Source organism: Marmota monax, unplaced genomic scaffold, assembly GCF_021218885.2.
Source record: "Marmota monax isolate L192 unplaced genomic scaffold, Marmota_monax_Labrador192_F-V1.1 WCK01_AAM20220418_F8-fsc00018, whole genome shotgun sequence".
NCBI lineage: Eukaryota > Metazoa > Chordata > Mammalia > Rodentia > Sciuridae > Marmota > Marmota monax.
Genome location: NW_026692201.1, coordinates 20,117,239 through 20,137,926, shown reverse-complemented (window position 1 = coordinate 20,137,926; position 20,688 = coordinate 20,117,239). Strand labels below are relative to the sequence as shown.

Genomic DNA, 20,688 nt, shown 5'->3' with positions numbered 1-20,688 from the left:
TATTTTCTAGGATGTGTGGTGTAGATCCTCTTCTAGGACTGTGGCCAGGGAAATATATACGATGCATTAAGTTGATTTTATTATTTTAGAATGGATGATAATGCTCTTGGAACAGCTTTAAAATTTTGAATGTTATAAAGTACTGAGAAATCTTAACATAAACCTTTTTAATTGAAAGAGAATTTATTTTGTATACCACTGTTAATTTTGTAGGACTGCCAAAGTCCACAGGGATTGTATGATTTTTAACAATATAAGTATGTTTTCATACAGTTCTGAAGACTGGAAGTCTGAGATCAAAGTGTGGGCAGGGTTAGCTCCTGCTGAGGGCATTGAGGGAAGGATCCAGGCTCTTCTTCTGGACTTGTGGATGACCATCCTCGGCCTAGGTCTTCATATTACCTTCCTCTTGAAAGTCTGTGTCCACATTTCTTTTTTTCATCAGGACACTATTCATATTGAATCAAGGCCAACCCTAATGACCTCATTTTAATTTAATTAACTTCCTATAGATCCTGTCTCCAAATATAGTCAGATTCTGAGGTCCTAGGGATTAAGACTTCAACGTGTGAAATTTTGTGGTAAACCCCTTCAGCCCATAATACCAGCTTAATGAAAAATTTGACCAAAATAAAGTATTCGTTAATATATTCATTCAACAAATACTTAATTGAATATTCTATGTAACATGGAATGTCCTTGTTGCTAAGATGTAGAGGTGACCAAAAACAGGCTGACCCTGACCCTCTAGGAGCTTAAAGTCAGGTGAGGCCTCCAGACTTTGAATAAACATGCTTGTAATAAATATTCTGTGATAGGAATAAGGTAAGGTATTGGAGGTTTTCATTTCGACTTATATGCATATCCCTCCTGCTATATAAGTTTTACTTCTGATAACATTGATTAGAAACAAATATTCTAAACCTGAGGGTCCTGAAGGGAAAGTATGGTCTCATAGCAAGACATAGTTTGAAAGAGAAGCATTTATTTTAGGGCTCAAATCCCAGCGCTAATAATCTACTATCTCTGTTGCTTTGAATAAGTTACTTCTTTCAGCCTTGGTTTCTCATCTGTAAAATATATCTATCAATCTACAGGGTGAGAGTTGATATAAGGATAAGATTCAATAGTACAAAAAGAAAGCCCTACAAATTCTGTTTTACATAATAAGCACTCAATAATTTTTCTTCATTATGCTACCACCATGCCTTGTCTATGCTTTATTTATAGCTCATAAACCATTCTTTTACATCCGTAGGAGCTTTCATTTAGAAGGTGCTTAACAATTGGTAGCCAAAAGTGAGGAAATCATATAACTGAAAAAAGTAGACCATTAGTCTCAGTTGCCAGAAAACTTACCACTTGATATTAGGAAATGACTTTGGGAATTACAGTTATTGGAATATAATTGTAAAGTTTATTTCCTTAGCTGTCAGATGACAACGGTGTAACAGAATGAGTGAGAAGGTTTTGATTGAAGAAATGATTTGAAAACTTTTTGAAAAAACCTAGAATTTTATGATTGAAAGGAATGATCTCTGAGGCTGTTTCCAGCTTATAATAATTTTCTAAGTCCCCATGAATAAAAACAAAACAATGTACCACAGTTTGGATGTGGAGACTAAGAAGATAAAGAATATAGGTATGGACAGGGAAGGGTAACACTGATTCCCATACTATGGTTCCCACATAACCTTTTCTTTCATATCTCCTGCTTCTTTGTTTTCTCTCCCAAATACAAGCTCAATCCTGCCATTGTATGTACCATTTCTTCACTGAATGTTGCTATAATTTAGATCTTGAATAGTCCCCTCAAGGCCCATGTGTTAAAGTCTTGGTACCCAGGTTGGTCTATTAGGAGGTGGTGGAGCCTTTAGGAGGAGGGGCCTAGTAGGAGGTCTTCAGGTTACTGGGGGCATGCCCCAGCCCCTTCCTCTTCTTTTCACATCCTTGCCATGAGGTGAGCAGCTCTGATCTGCATTGTTCTTCCCATCAAGATATACTGCCTTGTTGGGCTGCGGATGTAGCTCAGTTGGTAGAGTGCTTGCTTCTCATGCACAAGGCCCTGGGTTCAATCCCCAGCACCACAAGACAACCAAACAAAGATATACTGCCTCACCACAGGCCCAAAAGCAATGGGGTCACCTGAAAATTGACTGAAACCTCTAAAACTGTCAGCCAAAATTAACCTTTTCTCTTTGAAAATCAATTGTCTCAGGTATCTGTTACAGTAACAGAAAACTTACTAGCATAGGTCACCCTCTCTAACTTTTCTAAAGTTTGCTATATCAGTTTCCTAGGGCCAGTGAACAATGTACCTCTAACTAGGTAGCTTATACAATAGAAATCTATTGTCTTATTGTGAGACTAGAAGTCCAAGATCCAGTAGTGGTCAGGTGCTGAGAGCCATAGCCAAGTAGGAATGACGCATGGCAATTTCCTTGTCAGCCTACCCAATGTTGCTTAGAGGGAGGACTCTCCATTGTGGAAATGGGCTTGCCTTGGACCCAGGTCATTTGCAGTGACATTGCATGAATGTTTGAGAAAGGTGACCCTGCTCAAGGACCAGGGTGGATCCGGGTTTAGGGTGGATCTGGGTTTAGGGTCATCCTGCTGGGAATAGGGCGGTTCCAGGTTTAAGGTGGATCCTGCTGGGAATAGGGCGTATCCTGCTACCTCAGGCGCCCGCTCCTTGAGTTGAGTTCCCGTTGAGTTCTCGCGGGATTCAGAGAGTATTTGGTATGCAGAGCCCAGTGGAGTGTGTGGATTTTCCGAGAACATGCGTGTAGAGTGCCGATGACAGTTCGGGAATAAAGAGTTGCTGTTTGAATCTACAAGGCTCTTGTGGTGGCTCGGTTATTTTGTGCCCAGCCAGACTGCGGCAGTCAGGGTTTACTCCTTGTGAGGACTGTGAAGAAAGAATCTATTTCAGCCCTCTCTCCTTAGTTTATAGTCATCTTCTATGTCTCTTTACATTGTCTTTCCTCTAGTCACATCTGTGTCCATGTTTCCCCTTTCCCTAGGGATACCAGCCATATTGATATTCTTAATGACTGGCCTACCCTAATGACTTCCTTTTAACTTGATTACCTCTATAAAGACCCTGTCTCCAAATAAGGTCACATTCTAAGTAAGGTACTGAAGCTTCTTGGACTTCCAAAATTTGGGGACATACAATTCAACTCATATCACCTACCACTTATGATATAGAGAAAATATATGTTGGGGAAGAGGGTCGGAAGGCAGGGCATCTTATTTTTTCCTAAAAAGGAGTTAAGTAAGCAATAGTATTATAGAAAGGAAAGAGCATTAGCTATAAAAACAAATAGTCCCAGGTCTGTTTCCTGCCTCTCTGCCACCAATATATCTTATCTTCTCAGGAAAATTTTAAGAAAAGTAAGAAATTTTCTCTCCCCACCAAGAACTCTGTGAGTTGAAGAATTGCATTAGCGACTTTCTATTTTGGGAGCAGGACAATTAAACACATAGGTGAGATTTGGAGATATTATCTCAGAAAGAAAAGTTTGGATATTTTGATAAAGATATGCTTCTTAATTTCTCCAGAAAAAAAAATTTATGTGAATCTATTAAGAAAGCACTGTCACTTTTTGCCAAGCATTGTTAGCCACTAATTTCATCAAGCTAATATAACAGGACAGTAAGTGATTTGCCTTTAATTTGTTGTGATTGTTTTGTGGAAAGCAGAGCTAAAAGTGATTGTGTTATGAAAAGCAGAGAGCAAATATTTAGATAGTGATTGTTTTCATAAATAGTTTAAAGAATATTGCTAAATCTAAGTAGACACCAGGTAAATTTTTTAAATATATTAACTTTAAATCATGGTTTCTATAATAATCAGCCATTAAATGCATGCAGATATTTTAAATGATCACCACATTTTAAACATTTTTTATGGAGCACCAGGTTACTTGCTAAATATGTATTACCTTTGAGATTTAAACTAAAGAGAAGAGGTGGGGAAAAACTTCATATCCAGGGATTTATTGTGGTTTTCTTTACTTTCCTGAGAAGGCAATCATACTAACACCACAGGTAGAAAAGAATGTTTTGCTGCTTCCATGTCATATCATTAAAATAGTTAATCTATGGCCATAAATTTTTATCTTCTGGGCCAAGAAATTTTAAGTAAAATGCTAACAAAAATGTAATGCTTTTCAATGAGAAGTGAAAGAATCTTTATCCTTTTTATTTGAGGTTCCAGAAATGGCACACTCCATAAAAAACTATATCATTTTTATTTTTAAACTGAGTCAGTAAACAATTTATTTGGTGAGCATTCTCTGTGCACACATATATAACATGTGAACATTCAGGAAACAGAAGGTGCTTGAATTTGTGAGATTTAAATATTTTCTCACAGTTGATCCAGTGATACATCAATTGAAATAAAACCACATATAAATGAATACCACTTTCTACTAAAAGGCAAGTATAGATTTCAGTCATTGTTTTAATGAGGACAGTAATGACTCCATTCATTCACAGAATATCTTACAAAACTTTAACATGTTTACCCCCATATGCATTCTAAGACTCATCATATAAAACGCTACCTGTCCTAATCATAATATACATATGTTATTATGTTAATCCAACTATACATGTTTTATATTGATAATATTCTTATAAATGTTAAATTTTGAACTATATATGTAATGCTTTGATTTCACACTTATGTTATTCATTTAAAAACTTGCATATATGTTATATTTATATTTTAAATGTGTTATGCAAAATATAAGTTACATAGACCATTGGTAATTTTATAGAACATGGTAGGAAAAATGGAAATATCCAGAATAGCAGTTTTTGGCCATTTTCCAGACTTACTTTCTCTGGCCCCAAACCCACTCCTGCTCTTTCTCCAGGTTCTACCTATTCACATTCTCATAAATAGTAACATTGTATTCTGTATATCTTCCTTAGTGACCAAATACCTAAAAAGTACCTGTTAAGGAGTAGGTATTTAAATAGGAAGCACATAAGCCAGATAGAGGAAAGGAGAAAATCAAGCATCACTTATTCAAGTGACCACTGTTAGGAGGAAAGGACAAAGGACCAGCACACAGGAAGGGGCAGATAACCTCAGCAAGGGATATATGGGAACATTCTTAAAGGCAGAGAGCACTTGAGCTAAGTCTTAAAGGATAACTAGGAGTTGTTAAGTAGAGGGAATGAGAAGAAAGAGAGAAGACCAGACATCAGGAATGGGAGGAAAAATGGAAGATGTTTGACTGAAATCTAGGCTGTGATTAGTTATTGCCACTGAGAGTTAAATTTCGTGTTAAAACTCTTGACAGCCAAGCCAAAAGTTATATAATTTCCAGTACATAATTATGTGAAACTTCCAAAATGCATTAGGAGAATATTTTGACATTAAATTGAAAGATTAATATACATAGGTATACACACATATAATTTAAAAAGACATTGAACAATATTGATGTTGTTATTTTAAACCAAGATCATTTTCATGTGACCAGTTCTTATATTGACTTATATCAGATAGACAAGGTCATAATACTAAGTTCTAAGGTTCTGAAGGCCTTTCTTTTAGGAACTAAAATAATTCAGTATGACATGAAGCTTCCTGATGGTTTCCCTTGGCACAACAAATCAGTGAATCCAGAGAAGCTCATGATTTAGCAGATCCATTGCCCTGTTCTTCTCAAGAGTCAATTTTCTCCATCAGGCTTTTGATTAAAAAAAACCTGTTCATCTGGAAAGTATATTATAATATAATAAAGAAGACACTGGCAAAGGTTTGGTAATTGAAAAAAAAAATCAGGCACCAAAAACAGTGACTTACATAGAAGCCTAATTGCCTTTGTTTGCAAAAAATGCATATCTAATTAGAAGTTCTGCTACCACTAATGGAACATAATCATGCTGTTTCTGTCCCATAGCTCAAAATATGAAAGAATGCCTAGTGTGGTAATGGAGATAGACTAGGTATCAGTAAATTCACATACCAAACAGTTGACTTAAGGTAGAAATTAATTCATCTCTGTTTTATTCTAACATGAAATAAAAAATGATTGATATATTTCTATACATAGTCATTCTGAGAATGACTCAAGAAAAAATTTTTATGAGAACCAATTGAAAAGACTAGTCAAAGCATATAGAACATTTGTGTGAGTGTGTGTGTGAGAGTATGTGAGTGTGTAATGAGGAAACTATTACAGATCTAGGGTTATTATAAATAAGTCCAATATTGCCCCAATCTGTAAATATTGCAGTGCCTTAAATCACATGTTTATCCTTACAAGACCTTCTAAAATTAGTCTTTAATATTCATGTTGAATTTGAAGATTTATTTTCCCCAAATAAGTATCAGAGGCCATCAGTAAACACATAAGTCTTGATGTCATGCTTTGTCTTTAAATACAAGTGACACCTTTTAACACAAATTATTTATTTTTTGTTATCATATATTGTTTATATTAATCGGATTTAGTGTGATATTTCTGTACACACATAGATCTTGCACTGATCCCATCAGCCTCCGTTTTTCCACTCTATGTCCTTTCCAATCTTTAGCAATCACTATTCTACCTTCAGTTCAATTTCTTTTACCTTCCACATATGTGAGAACATGTGGTACTTGTCTTTCTGTGTCTGGTTTATATCCCCTAAAGTAATGTCCTCCAGATCTGTCCATTTTGCTGCTAATGACAGGATTTCATTCTTCTTTATGGTTGAATAATACACCATTTCATATATATATATATATCACATTTTCTTTATCCATTCATGGTAGAACTATTTCTTAAGAATATTTATTACTTCTGAGAATCCCCAAAGTATATATAAAATGAAACATGTTCTTTTGGGTTGAATAATACATCCTTGCATATATGTATCACATTTTCTTTATCCATTCATGATAGAACTATTTCTTATGAATATTTATTACTTCTGAGAATCCCTAAAGTTTATATAATGAAACATGTTAGGCAAATAATTTTGAGAGGTCTACTGAAGGCTCAGGTTTAGTGCATTCCCCAGGACAATTGCCTTTTCAGACCCTTACCACCAACAGAGAATAGCCAGAAGGTATATAACCTGATAACTTAAGGTTCCTTAAAGTTAGTTAGGTTGGATTTAATAAAAATATCTAGAAAAGACAAGTAATTATTCTGAGAACTCTCAGATTTTTTTTGGAGTTATTTATAACTCGAGGTAGAATATAGCTCATATGGATCATAATGCCAGATGAATTTTCTTCCTTCTAGCTCTTTAGTTTATGTTTTAAATTTTAAGCAATATGAAAATTCATTTTGGAAAATTATTTACTACACCATTAGTTGTCCAATGCCATCCTCCTTGCCCCAGAGATATTGCTATACTTACCTCTCATTTGTATATGAGTATATCATTTATTTAGGGAATTATCCATAATAAAACCATAATTATAGACCAGTATTACCTTGTTTCCCAGTACATTTTATATGCCATTTGATCCAAATACCAAACTACTATTCTCAACAAATGCAAACAATTTTTAATTGTGCCAAGAAAAACAATCAGGAGAATAAACTCCTCTCCGACTGTCCTCCATACTTTATTATTTTAAAGTATTATAAAACTGAATATGAATTATTTTGACCCTCTTACCATTTTTAGTTATCAATAGCATTTACATGGATAATCCAGAAACATCTTACCTTTAAACACATATTAACATTTAAAATGCCACTATTAAAATGCATTTTGTGGGTTGGGGCTAGGGTAGCTCAGTGGCAGAGCACTTGCCTAGCATATGCGAGGCACTGGATTGGATCCTCAGCACCACATAAAAATAAACAATCATTCGGAAGATGGCAGCGAGGGGAGTGCATTGCCCCCGTGTGCTGCTTCACTGTGTGGGAGTATGACAAGTCAGGACGGCTAAAGGCTATCTTGTTAGGAATTTCCAGCAATAGTGGGGTGCTCCGGAACCTGGAGGAAGGATTTCCATCGCAGGAGGATCGGCTACAGGGACTCAAACGCGAGAGGTTTGTCGCAAGGAGGGTAACACTGCTTATTCAGCAAATCGCCCCGCGGCTAGAGTCTGCAGCGCGCGCTGGGAAACGAGGAGATAGCGACGCAGGGATACAGCACTGCAGTTTCTGCCAGCCGTGCAAGCACCGTACTCAGGGCTGAATTCTGGGTTCGAGACAGGGGAAGGAAGCGGTCCATCTCGGTTCTCCACACCGGTCAGACCACAGAGGAGGCCAGCAGCCACCATGTTGGAAAGCTGACGTCACCATCCCTGTTTTCGACTGACCGCAGCTCATTCAGCCATAGAACAGGTAATTTCAGGCTGCCATTCGCCTACGGCTTGCAGACAGATTGCAAGGGTTCAGTGCCTGGGTACTTCTTAGGACCTGATCTTATCGGAGCGAACACCGAGCGCGGGGCGGCCGAGTTCCGGCTCCCGGAACCGCCATGGCCCAGGGCTGGGGAGCCTGTGGAGGCTGCTGCTTGGACCCTGCTCCTATCAGAGCATACACCAAGCACTAAGCGGCCGAATTCCGGCTCCCGGCACTGAGCCCGCAGGGACTGCTTCTTGGAGCCTACTCTTATCGGAGATTACACCGAGCACGGAGCGGCCGAGTTCCGGCTCCCGGAACTGCCCTGGCCCAGGGCTAGGAGCCCACGGAAACTGCTTCTCGGTCCAGGTCCTGCGGAGGGCCGGTCAGGACTCACCCGTTGCTTTGGTTGCCCAGCAAGGGGAACGAAATGCTGCCATTCGCATAGGATACCAACATGGCAGAGATCTGATGTCATCAGAAAGCGGCGGAGGAGAGAACTTCATCAATACCAGCGGCGACAGAAACAGTTGGTATCCTGGTAGGGGGGGTGAGGCACAGACACCCGAGTCTCCTCAATTTGTCGTCGAGCCAGAGGGGAGGAGCCGGGCCACCGCCAGCGCCCGGAGCAGGGCCAGCGGCTCGCCAGCGTGGTGACCGCGTGACCCCAATTGGAGAGGGGGCGGAGCGGAGCCGCCACCCGCACCCGCAAGGTGGGCAGACCCGCGACCCAGTGGTACATGGGCGTGGTAGGAGGGGCAGGGCAGAGCCGCCGCCCGCGCTTGCAAGGTAAACAGACCTGTCACAGACTGGCGGATCAGGCCCAGTGGCCTGCCAGTGTGGTACACACGTCACCCCAACTGGAGTAGGGGCAGAGCAGATCCTTCTCCCACGCCCAGATCAGGCCCTGCCGGTGTGGTGGCCACGTGACCCCAATTGGAGTGGGGGCGGAGCGGAACCGCCACCCGTGCCCGCAGGGTGAGCAGACCTGTGACCAACCTGCAGATCAGGACCAGGGGTCCGCAGGCGTGGTAGGAGGGGCAGGGCAGATCCGCCGCCCGCGCCTCCAAGGTAGGCAGACCTGCGACAGACCGGCGGATCAGGCCCAGGAGCCTGCTGGCGTGGTACACACACCACCCTAATTGGAGTAGGGGCAGAGCAGAGTCGCCGCCCGTGCCAGGAACAGGCCCAGCGACCTGCAGGCGGGGTAGTCACAACACCCCAATTGGAGTAGGGGCAGAGCAGAGCCGCCACCCGTGCCCGAAAGGTGGGCAGATCTGCGACCGGCCAGCGGGACAGGCCCAGTGGCCTGCCGGTACGACAGACACGTCACCCCATTTGGAGTAGGGGCAGAGTAAAGCCGCCGCCCGCACCTGCAGGGTAGGCAAACCTGCAACTGACGGGTGGATTAGGCCCGGTGGCCTGCCGGCGTGGTACACTCGTCACCCCAATTGGAGTAGGGGCAGAACAGAGCCGCCGCCAGCGCCCAGAACAGGCCCAGTGACCTGCCGGCGTGGTAGCCACGACACCCCAATTGGAATAAGGAGAGAGCAGAGCCACCGCCCGCGCCTGCAGGAAAGATACGCAAGCAGTATGAAAAGACAAGGAAAGAAAGGACCACAAGCAATGCAGGTCAACGCAACTTTAGAAGAGGTAACAGCTGCAGCAGATGGAATGTCAGATAAAGAATTCAGGATATACATGCTTCAGATGATCTGGAGTATCAAGGAAGACATTAGACAGCAAAATCAGGCAATGAAAGATCACTTCGACAATGAATTACGCAAACAAATCCAGGAAGCAAAGGATCAACTATACAGGGACATAGAGGTTATAAAAAACAAACAAACAGAAATCCTAGAAATGCAGGAAGCAATAAACCAACTTAAAAACTCAATGGAGAATGCTACCAGCAGAGTAGAACACTTAGAAGATAGAACATCAGACAATGAAGACAAAGTATTTCAACTGGAAAAGAACATAGACAGCTCAGCAAGACTGTTAAGAAACCATGAGCAGAACATCCAAGAAATATGGGATAACATTAAGAGACCAAACTTAAGAGTCATTGGGATACAGGAAGGTACAGAGCTCCAAACCAAAGGAATGAGCAATCTATTCAATGAAATAATACGAGAAAACTTCCCAGACTTGAAGAATGAGACAGAATCCCAAATCCTAGAAGCCTACAGGACACCGAATGTGCAAAATCATAAGAGATCCACACCTAGACACATTATAATGAAGATGCCCAACATACAGAATAAGGAGAGAATTTTAAAAGCTACAAGAGAAAGGAAGCAGATTACATTTAGGGGTAAACCAATCAGGATAACAGCTGATCTTTCAACACAGACTCTGAAAGCTAGAAGATCCTGGAATAACATATTTCAAACACTGAAAGAAAATGGGTTCCAACCAAGAATTGTGTATCCAGCAAAATTAAGCTTCAGGATGGAAGATGAAATTAAAACCTTCCACGACAAACAAAAGTTTAAAGAATTCGCAGCTAGAAAACCATCTCTTCAAAACATCCTTGGCAAAACATTACAGGAAGAGGAAATGGAAAATAACAATGAAAACCAACAGTGGGAGGTAGGACAGTAAAGGGGGGGGGAAATAATCAAAGAGGAAAACAAACCATGTTTAGTAACAGAAATAAACAAATATGGCTGGAAGAACAACCCATATCTCAATAATAACCCTAAATGTTAATGGCTTAAACTCACCAATTAAGAGACACAGGCTAGTAGAATGGATCACAAAACAAGACCCAACAATATGCTGCCTACAGGAGACGCATTTGATAGGAAAAGACATACATAGACTGAAGGTGAAAGGTTGGGAAAAATCATATCACTCATATGGACTTCAGAAACAAGCAGGAGTGTCCATACTCATATCAAATAAAATAGATTTCAAGCCAAAGTTAATCAAAAGGGATAAAGAGGGACACTACATACTGCTTAAGGGAACCATACACCAACAAGACATAACAATCATAAATATTTATGCCCCAAACAATGGTGCAGCTATGTTCGTCAAACAAACTCTTCTCAAGTTCAAGAGTCTAATAGACCACCATACAATAATCATGGGAGACTTCAACACACCTCTCTCACCACTGGACAGATCTTCCAAACAAAAGTTGAATAAGGAAACTATAGAACTCAATAACACAATTAATAACCTAGACTTAATTGACATATATAGAGTATACCACCCAACATCAAGCAGTTACACTTTTTTCTCAGCAGCACATGGATCCTTCTCAAAAATAGATCATATATTATGTCACAGGGCAACTCTTAGACAATATAAAGGAGTAGAGATAATACCATGCATCTTATCTGATCATAATGGAATGAAACTGAAAATCAACGATAAAAGAAGGAAGGAAAAAGCATACATCACTTGGAGAATGAACAATAGGTTACTGAATGATCAATGGGTTATAGAAGACATCAAGGAGGAAATTAAAAAATTCTTAGAGATAAATGAAAACACAGACACAACATATCGTAATCTATGGGACACATTGAAAGCAGTTCTAAGAGGAAAATTCATTGCTTGGAGTTCATTCCTTAAAAAAAGAAAAAACCAACAAATAAATGATCTCATACTTCATCTCAAAATCCTAGAAAAAGAAGAGCAAAACAACAGCAAAAGAAGTAGAAGGCAAGAAATAATTAAAATCAGAGCTGAAATTAATGAAATCAAAACAAAAGAAACAATTGAAAAAATTGACAAAACTAAAAGTTGGTTCTTTGAAAAAATAAACAAAATCGACAGACCCTTAGCCATGCTAGCAAAGAGAAGAAGAGAGAGAACTCAAATTACTAGCATACAGGATGAAAAAGGCAATATCACAACAGACACTTCAGAAATACAGAAGATAATCAAAAACTATTTTGAATCCTTATACTCCAATAAATTAGAAGATAGTGAAGGCATAGATAAATTTCTTAAGTCATATGATCTGCCCAGATTGAGTCAGGAGGATATAGACAACCTAAACAGACCAATATCAATTGAGGAAATAGAAGAAACCATAAAAAAACTACCAACTAAGAAAAGCCCAGGACCGGATGGGTATACAGCAGAATTTTACAAAACCTTTAAAGAAGAACTAATACCAATACTTTTCAAGCTACTTCAGGAAATAGAAAAAGAGGTAGAACTTCCAAATTCATTCTATGAGGCCAACATCACCCTGATACCTAAACCAGACAAAGACACTTCAAAGAAAGAAAACTACAGATGAATATCTCTAATGAACCTAGATGCAAAAATCCTCAATAAAATTCTGGCGAATCGGATACAAAAACATATCCAAAAAATTGTGCACCATGATCAAGTAGGATTCATCCCTGTGATGCAAGGCTGGTTCAATATTCGGAAATCAATAAATGGTATTCACCACATCAATAGACTTAAAAATAAGAACCATATGATCATCTCAATAGATGCGGAAAAAGCATTCGACAAAGTACAGCATCCCTTTATGTTCAAAACTCTAGAAAAACTAGGGATAGGGCTGGGGATGTGGCTCAAGCGGTAGCGCGCTCGCCTGGCATGCGTGCCGCCCGGGTTCGATACTCAGCACCACATACCAACAAAGATGTTGTGTCCGCCGAGAACTAAAAATAAATAAATTTAAAAAAAAAAAAGAAAAACTAGGGATAACAGGAACATACCTCAATATTGTAAAAGCAATCTATGCTAAGCCTCAGGCTAGCATCATTCTGAATGGAGAAAAACTGAAGGCATTCCCTCTAAAATCTGGAACAAGACAGGGATGCCCTCTCTCTCCACTTCTCTTCAACATAGTTCTCGAAACACTGGCCAGAGCAATTAGACAGACGAAAGAAATTAAAGGCATAAAAATAGGAAAAGAAGAACTTAAATTATCACTATTTGCAGATGATATGATTCTATACCTAGCAGACCCAAAAGGCTCTACAAAGAAACTATTAGAGCTAATAAATGAATTCAGCAAAGTGGCAGGATATAAAATCAACACGCATAAATCAAAGGCATTCCTGTATGTCAGCGACAAATCTTCTGAAATGGAAATGAGGACAACCACTCCATTCACAATATCTTCAAAAAAAATAAAATACTTGGGAATCAACCTAACAAAAGAGGTGAAAGACTTATACAATGAAAACTACAGAACCCTAAAGAGAGAAATAGAAGAAGATCTTAGAAGATGGAAAAATATACCCTGTTCATGGATAGGCAGAACTAACATCATCAAAATGGCGATATTACCAAAAGTTCTCTATAGGTTTAATGCAATGCCAATCAAAATCCCAACGGCATTTCTTGTAGAAATAGAGAAAGCAATCATGAAATTCATATGGAAAAATAAAAGACCCAGAATAGCAAAAACAATGCTAAGCAGGAAGTGTGAATCAGGCGGTATAGCGATACCAGACTTCAAACTATACTACAGAGCAATAGTAACAAAAACAGCATGGTACTGGTACCAAAACAGGCGGGTGGACCAATGGTACAGAATAGAGGACACAGAAACCAATCCACAAAACTACAAGTATCTTATATTTGATAAAGGGGCTAAAACCATGCAATGGAGGAAGGATAGCATCTTCAACAAATGGTGCTGGGAAAACTGGAAATCCATATGCAACAAAATGAAACTGAATCCCCTCCTCTCGCCATGCACAAAAGTGAATTCAAAATGGATCAAGGAGCTTGATATCAAATCAGAGACACGCCGTCTGATAGAAGAAAAAGTTGGCTACGATCTACATTCGGTGTGGTCGGGCTCCAAATTCCTCAATAGGACACCCATAGCACAAAAGTTAATAACTAGAATCAACAAATGGGACTTACTCAAACTAAAAAGTTTTTTCTCAGCAAAAGAAACAATAAGAGAGGTAAATAGGGAGCCTACACCCTGGGAACAAATCTTTACTCCTCACACTTCAGATAGAGCCCTAATATCCAGAGTATACAAAGAACTCAAAAAATTAGACAATAAGAGAACAAACAACCCAATCAACCAATGGGCCAAGGACCTGAACAGACACTTTTCAGAGGAGGACATACAGTCAATCAACAAGTACATGAAAAAATGCTCACCATCTCTAGCTGTCAGAGAAATGCAAATCAAAACCACCCTAAGGTACCATCTCACTCCAGTAAGATTGGCAGCCATTATGAAGTCAAACAACAACAAGTGCTGGCGAGGATGTGGGGAAAAGGGTACACTTGTACATTGCTGGTGGGACTACAGATTGGTGCAGCCAATTTGGAAAGCAGTATGGAGATTTCTTGGAAAGCTGGGAATGGAGCCACCATTTGACCCAGCTATTCCCCTTCTTGGTCTATTCCCTAAAGACCTAAAAAGAGCATGCTACAGGGACACTGCTACATCGATGTTCATAGCAGCACAATTCACAATAGCAAGACTGTGGAACCAACCTAGATGCCCTTCAATAGACGAATGGATAAAAAAAATGTGGCATTTATACACAATGGAGTATTACTCTGCATTAAAAAATGACAAAATCATAGAATTTGCAGGGAAATGGATGTCATTAGAGCAGATTATGCTAAGTGAAGCTAGCCAATCCCTAAAAACCAAATGCCAAATGTCTTCTTTGATATAAGGAGAGTAACTAAGATCAGAGTAGGGACGAAGAGCAGGAGAAGAAGATTAACATTTAACAGGGATGAGAGGTGGGAGGGAAAGGGAGAGAGAAGGGAAATTGCATGGTAATGGAAGGAGACCCTCGGGGTTATACAGTGGAGGGGGTAGAGAGAGAGGAGGGGAGGGGAGGGGAGAGGTGGGGAGGGGGGAGGGTGGAGGATGGGAAAGGCAGTGGAGCACAACAGACACTAGTATGGCAATATGTAAATCAATGGATGTGTAACTGATGTGATTCTGCAATCTGTGTATGGGGTGAAGGTGGGAGTTCATAACCCACTAGAATCAAAGTGTGGAATATGATATGTCAAGAAATTTGTAATGTTTTGAACAACCAACAATAAAAAATTTAAAAAAAATAAATAAACAAAATCATTCTGTCCATTTACAACTACAAAAAATTAAATGCATTTTGTAAGTGTTCTACAGATTCAAATATATACAGGTGAATTCAAACATACATATATGAATATCAAACTCACATTTTATGGGAATTTAAAAAGAAATTGGGTACAGTGTACTCTTTTCAATTAGTACAGACTCTCTCTTCATTTTGAGTTACATGACCCCAATATAAATTTCTTAGAAAACAAAACAAAAACAGCTGGATGCAGTGATACACACCTGTAATCCCTGTGTCTTGGTTGGCTGAGGCAAGAGGCTTGAAAGTTTGAGGCCAGCCTTAGCAACTTAACAAGTCTCTGTCTCGAAATAAACAACTTAAAAGGGCTGGGGATGTAGCTTAGTGATAAAGTGCCCCTGGGCTCAATCTGCAGTACAAAAAAAATTACTGGTAGATTCTGTGGCTCAAACCCTCTCATCAAAACTTCCTTTCTCTCTCCTTCTCTATTCTTCACCTGTTGGCCTGATTTTACTTTCTTAAATACAGAGCTTTTTTCACACAGAAAGGGAGAGTAGCTACTAAGCAGTTGTAGCATCTCCTATTCAGCTCCTATAGAAGCAACCATCTCTCTAACCTAGCAATCAAATATCACTAAAGCCAAAGAGATTGAATATTAGGATCGGCTGTGATTGGCCAGCCTTAGTCAGTACCCATATCTATGAGAGTTAGGGATGAGCATGGCACTGTAATTAACAGCCCAGTGAAGACTATGGAGAGTTGAAGAGGAGTGCTTCTAAGAAGGAGGTTTTTGGTATGTCCACTCGCCTTATTCTTGTGTGAGTTTCTCCAGTTTCTTGGAAAATTTAATCTATGTGACACAGTCAGATCTCAGAGAGAAGAAAAAGTGTGAGATATCTAGATACAAGATCCTATATTGTAAGCGTTGAAACTGATTCTTCAGCTGGTATTTGAATCTGGGATTCTGAAATAGAGCTAAATATTAGCACAGTACCCTAAGTTACTTTTTTCTGTATTTGCTAATTACCAAATGAAGCCTGAGGCCTTCTATATGGAAAATCTACTTAACAGTTTTCATTTCAGCAGTACCTGCACACCCTGAGGTAAAGCCCACTCATCTGCCCACCTATATTCTAAGATAACTTATTGGCATCCATTCCATAGACCAGTTTTGACATACAGAGACTTTGTTCATTATTTCTTCATATTAATCCTTCTTTACAACCAGATTAATCTTTTCAAGGAATAGTTACTAAAATATTGAGTTTCCCAGTGTTCAGTGTCTCTCTTGATTATACTTGCATTTGGTATATTTTTAACAAATAATGGTAGATCATAATAATGTGTTTTATAGAGATTTGGGGGGATTAGCCAGGGTCCTTGTATTTGTAAGCACATTTGTTCCCTATGCTTCAGGCAAAATAATCCCTAAGATGTCCAGATAATTGTATTGTTTTTTAATTACTATAAAGACTAAAAATATAGAACCTATTTTATTACTCACAAGTTATTTTTATATCTAAATAAAATAATATAGGTACTTTGTTAAAGGACTCCTCTGTTTTGTTTTTTCCCCCAGTTTTGATTTTCTATTTTTCATTTCCTGAATGTATGTGTATGATTTCTTTGTAGTTTGCTTTAAATCCCTTTTGAAAAGAAGTAGGGATATTAATTAATTCATAAATTAGTCAAATTACATTGAAATAACTGTGTATCCACTATTCTTTCTTCTCCCCTATCTTCAGACAAGGTAGAAAATGTTTGATCAATGTCATTTTAATGTTTTATTGTACAACAAAAAGTTATTTAAATATCATGTAGTGACTATATTTCAAAATTGGATTGCTTTCACAAAAACAACTTATTCATTAGATATATTGATGGACAGGTCAATTTATTATAAAATATTGAATTTCATTGATTACAAGACAACTTTAATCAGCTAAAATTTGAATACATCTTTCAATCAGTGTTATAAGAAAGCATAATGTCAGACTTAATTGGCATTATTTTTTCTTTCTAAGTGGCACAAAAAATTATGACGAATCCTAAAATCAATGGTTTCTTGGATTTAATGACACATGATACCCTAATTGACTTTTTTTCCCCTTTTATAATTTATTTTTTTTTTAAATTTTTTATTGTGGGTTGTTCAAAACATTACAAATTTCTTGACATATCATATTCCACACTTTGATTCAAGTGGGTTATGAACTCCCACCTTCACCCCATACACAGATTGCAGAATCACATCAGTTACACATCCATTGATTTACATATATACTAGTGTCTGTTGTGCTCCGCTGCCTTTCCCATCCTCCACCCTCCCCCTCCCCACCTCTCCCCTCCCCTCCCCTCCTCTCTCTCTACCCCCTCCACTGTATAACCCCGAGGGTCTCCTTCCATTACCATGCAATTTCCCTTCTCTCTCCCTTTCCCTCCCACCTCTCATCCCTGTTAAATGTTAATCTTCTTCTCCTGCTCTTCGTCCCTACTCTGATCTTAGTTACTCTCCTTATATCAAAGAAGACATTTGGCATTTGGTTTTTAGGGATTGGCTAGCTTCACTTAGCATAATCTGCTCTAATGACATCCATTTCCCTGCAAATTCTATGATTTTGTCATTTTTTAATGCAGAGTAATACTCCATTGTGTATAAATGCCACATTTTTGACTTTTATAGGCTTTTATTTTCCCAAAGAGTTTCACTTAAGTCAAATTTCTGTTGGTCAACATCTTTAAGAACATTAAGTTTGGTTTAAGAATTTTCTTTTATAAAGCCAGGTTTCTTTTTATAATGTTGATAAATTAATAATTATTCCCTAATGTATCTGTTTTGTAAAATCAGATTTTGTTGTTATATATGTTTTTAGTTGTAGTTGAACACAATACCTTTACTTTATTTATTTATTTTTATGTGGTGCTGAGGATCGAACCCAGGACCTCGCACACGCTAGACAAGCGCTCTACCGCTGAGCCACAACTCCAGCCCCATTTTGTTATATTTCTTAACCAGGAGTACCCTCAGGTTAATAATTCCATTTACCATGTTTTCACTATTGTCGATTATTTTGTCTGTTTTTTGTATGTAGGAAAATAAACCCCATGTCATTTAGATATTAATAATTTAAGATTTAAAATAAACTTGATAAAATATTTCTTTCAAAGAAAAAACAATTTTCTGTTGAGAACCTGCAATCCTTATGTGTAAAACTATTTATATTAATCTTGATAATTCAGTTATAATTTTCTTGTTCTAAATCTCTTTGGTATGTTTCTGTTCTGATTTAGTGCCTTGTTTAAAGATTAATGTTACAGAGTAATTTACTGCAACTTCACAGATGGTATTTGAATCTTTGTAAATGGGCTTTGGAATCCTATGCCCAACTCCATATATTCTTAGGTTAACATTAATGTAAATGTGGAATTTAAAACAGTTCTAAAAGATCATGATAGAAATTTCATTATCCCCTTTTAAAAACCGTAAATTCTGAAAGGATTTCATGGGCTAATGTTTTTACTTTACTAACATGTTTAAAGTATAACTAACTCTTTATATTTGTAATCAGTAGTCTCTATATGTTAAAGATAAACAAAAAATAAAATATATTACATTTTTTAAACCATTCTAAAGTTATAATCACAGGGTAAGGTAGTGTTCTTACTTTTACAGCTTCCTTTATGAAATGCTTTATAGAGTCCACGAACACACATTTCTTTTAGTGTCTTTCCTTTGATGTTTATAAAACTGGAAGTAAGTGCTCCTAATGTGCACAACAGAATTTGGCTGAAGTTATTTGAAGCTACTAGCGATAACCTTTCTCTACATGTCTTCTGGGGGGAAGAGTGGTACCAACAATACCCGTTAAGCTGTAATTAGTGTGACTAACAACTAATATGAGAGAGCAGACTGAAGGTCACTCTTAAGAATTTGAAGGTATTAACAGGTTAAGGTTGTAGGGCATCCTACCCCCCAGCTTAATCTGTTGCCTTAGTTGGTGAGATTTGTTGAAGTCTTCAGTGCCCTCTTAACCCCAAGGTGTTGCTCTCTCATAATTTATTGGTCACATGCCAAGTTCCTCTTTCCTGTCTAGTGAGATGACTTTAGGAATGGCAAATTCATTTTAAATTTCTTGTTATGAGTGCCTACAGATTTTCAACCTTTTAATGCAGGAGAAAGATTACACTTTAATTTGCTTTAATGTTCTTGTCCTACCAGTCTTAGACTACATTGAAATTATCCCTTTGCTATATTATAGAAAATGATTTGTTGCGAACATTTAATATGTATTATAAGAGGAACACTTAAAATTTAGCTACTAAATCAGATGTTATATAACTGATTCTAATACACACTAAATATTCCACTTTTTATGGGCTACTTCTTCAAATTTAATTGCCCACCAGTGGCTTTTGCTTATGTTTACAGTCAACTCTAATGCACTTAAATGATAAGAATTGAACAGAGGAATAAACTTTTATTTTCCTGAGATGTATTTTACCCCTCTTCTAGTATCTGGCTTTGGCTTCTTCTTCATCTCAGTATGTGATACCAACACATAAACAAGAGGAATGCCATAGAGCTTTAATCATCCTTTTCCTTTTCCCATAAAAGTCATGCATGTAATGATTGTTTCTTTAGTTTCCATCTAGAAAAACTACAATTTTTTTTTCTTTCAAAGCAACAGGCAGCAAGACAGCACTATTTAGAAAGAATCAAATGAAACTTTTTATATTACCACCTTAGTCTTAGACTATCATGGCTATTATATATATTATAGAAAATATATTATAAAAAAATTAAACCCACATTATTTATTGTCTAAAAATTAAACTGGGACAGGTTCCAATAACTAAGCATCAACCATACAACCCCAAAGAAAAAAATATTTAAAATGCACATCATCCCAGGTTTCTGGACCCATGGACATTTGAACATTTTAAAAGCCAGATGTAAAATCCATAGTTCTCATTTAAATACCACAAGAGATAATTAGAATGTTTTCTTCTCTTTAATGTTTCTTGTATTCAAGTTTCTCTTAAACTTCAGTGAATCTTCCATCTCACTATTTTATACATATTCCTCAGGTGATTCTTGGATGAACTGTTTTTTGTTTTAATAGTTTTTTTATTCTAATATGTATTAGTAAAAGGTGTGAATACACATAAAAATCATTTAATGGAGTAAACCCATTATATTATGGATTGGAACTGGGAATGTAGAGAAACTAACTTGTTATAAAGAAAATGCTGGGGGATTAGGGTTATAGCTCAGTGGCAAAGCTCTTGTCAAGCCTGTGCAAGGCCTGGGTTCAATCCCTAGTACCATTCTA

The 20,688-nt window shown here is 38.0% G+C and overlaps 1 protein-coding gene and 1 non-coding gene across 7 annotated transcripts in view; both read left to right on the top strand.

The window, feature by feature from the left end:
• Fam172a (family with sequence similarity 172 member A) overlaps nucleotides 1–20,688 on the top strand; it is a 487,335-nt gene that overhangs the window by 366,423 nt on the left and 100,224 nt on the right. The gene's annotated exons all lie outside the window — the stretch shown is intronic.
• Trnae-cuc (transfer RNA glutamic acid (anticodon CUC)) lies at nucleotides 2,017–2,090 on the top strand. Its single transcript has one exon. It is a non-coding gene; the product is annotated as a tRNA-Glu (tRNA).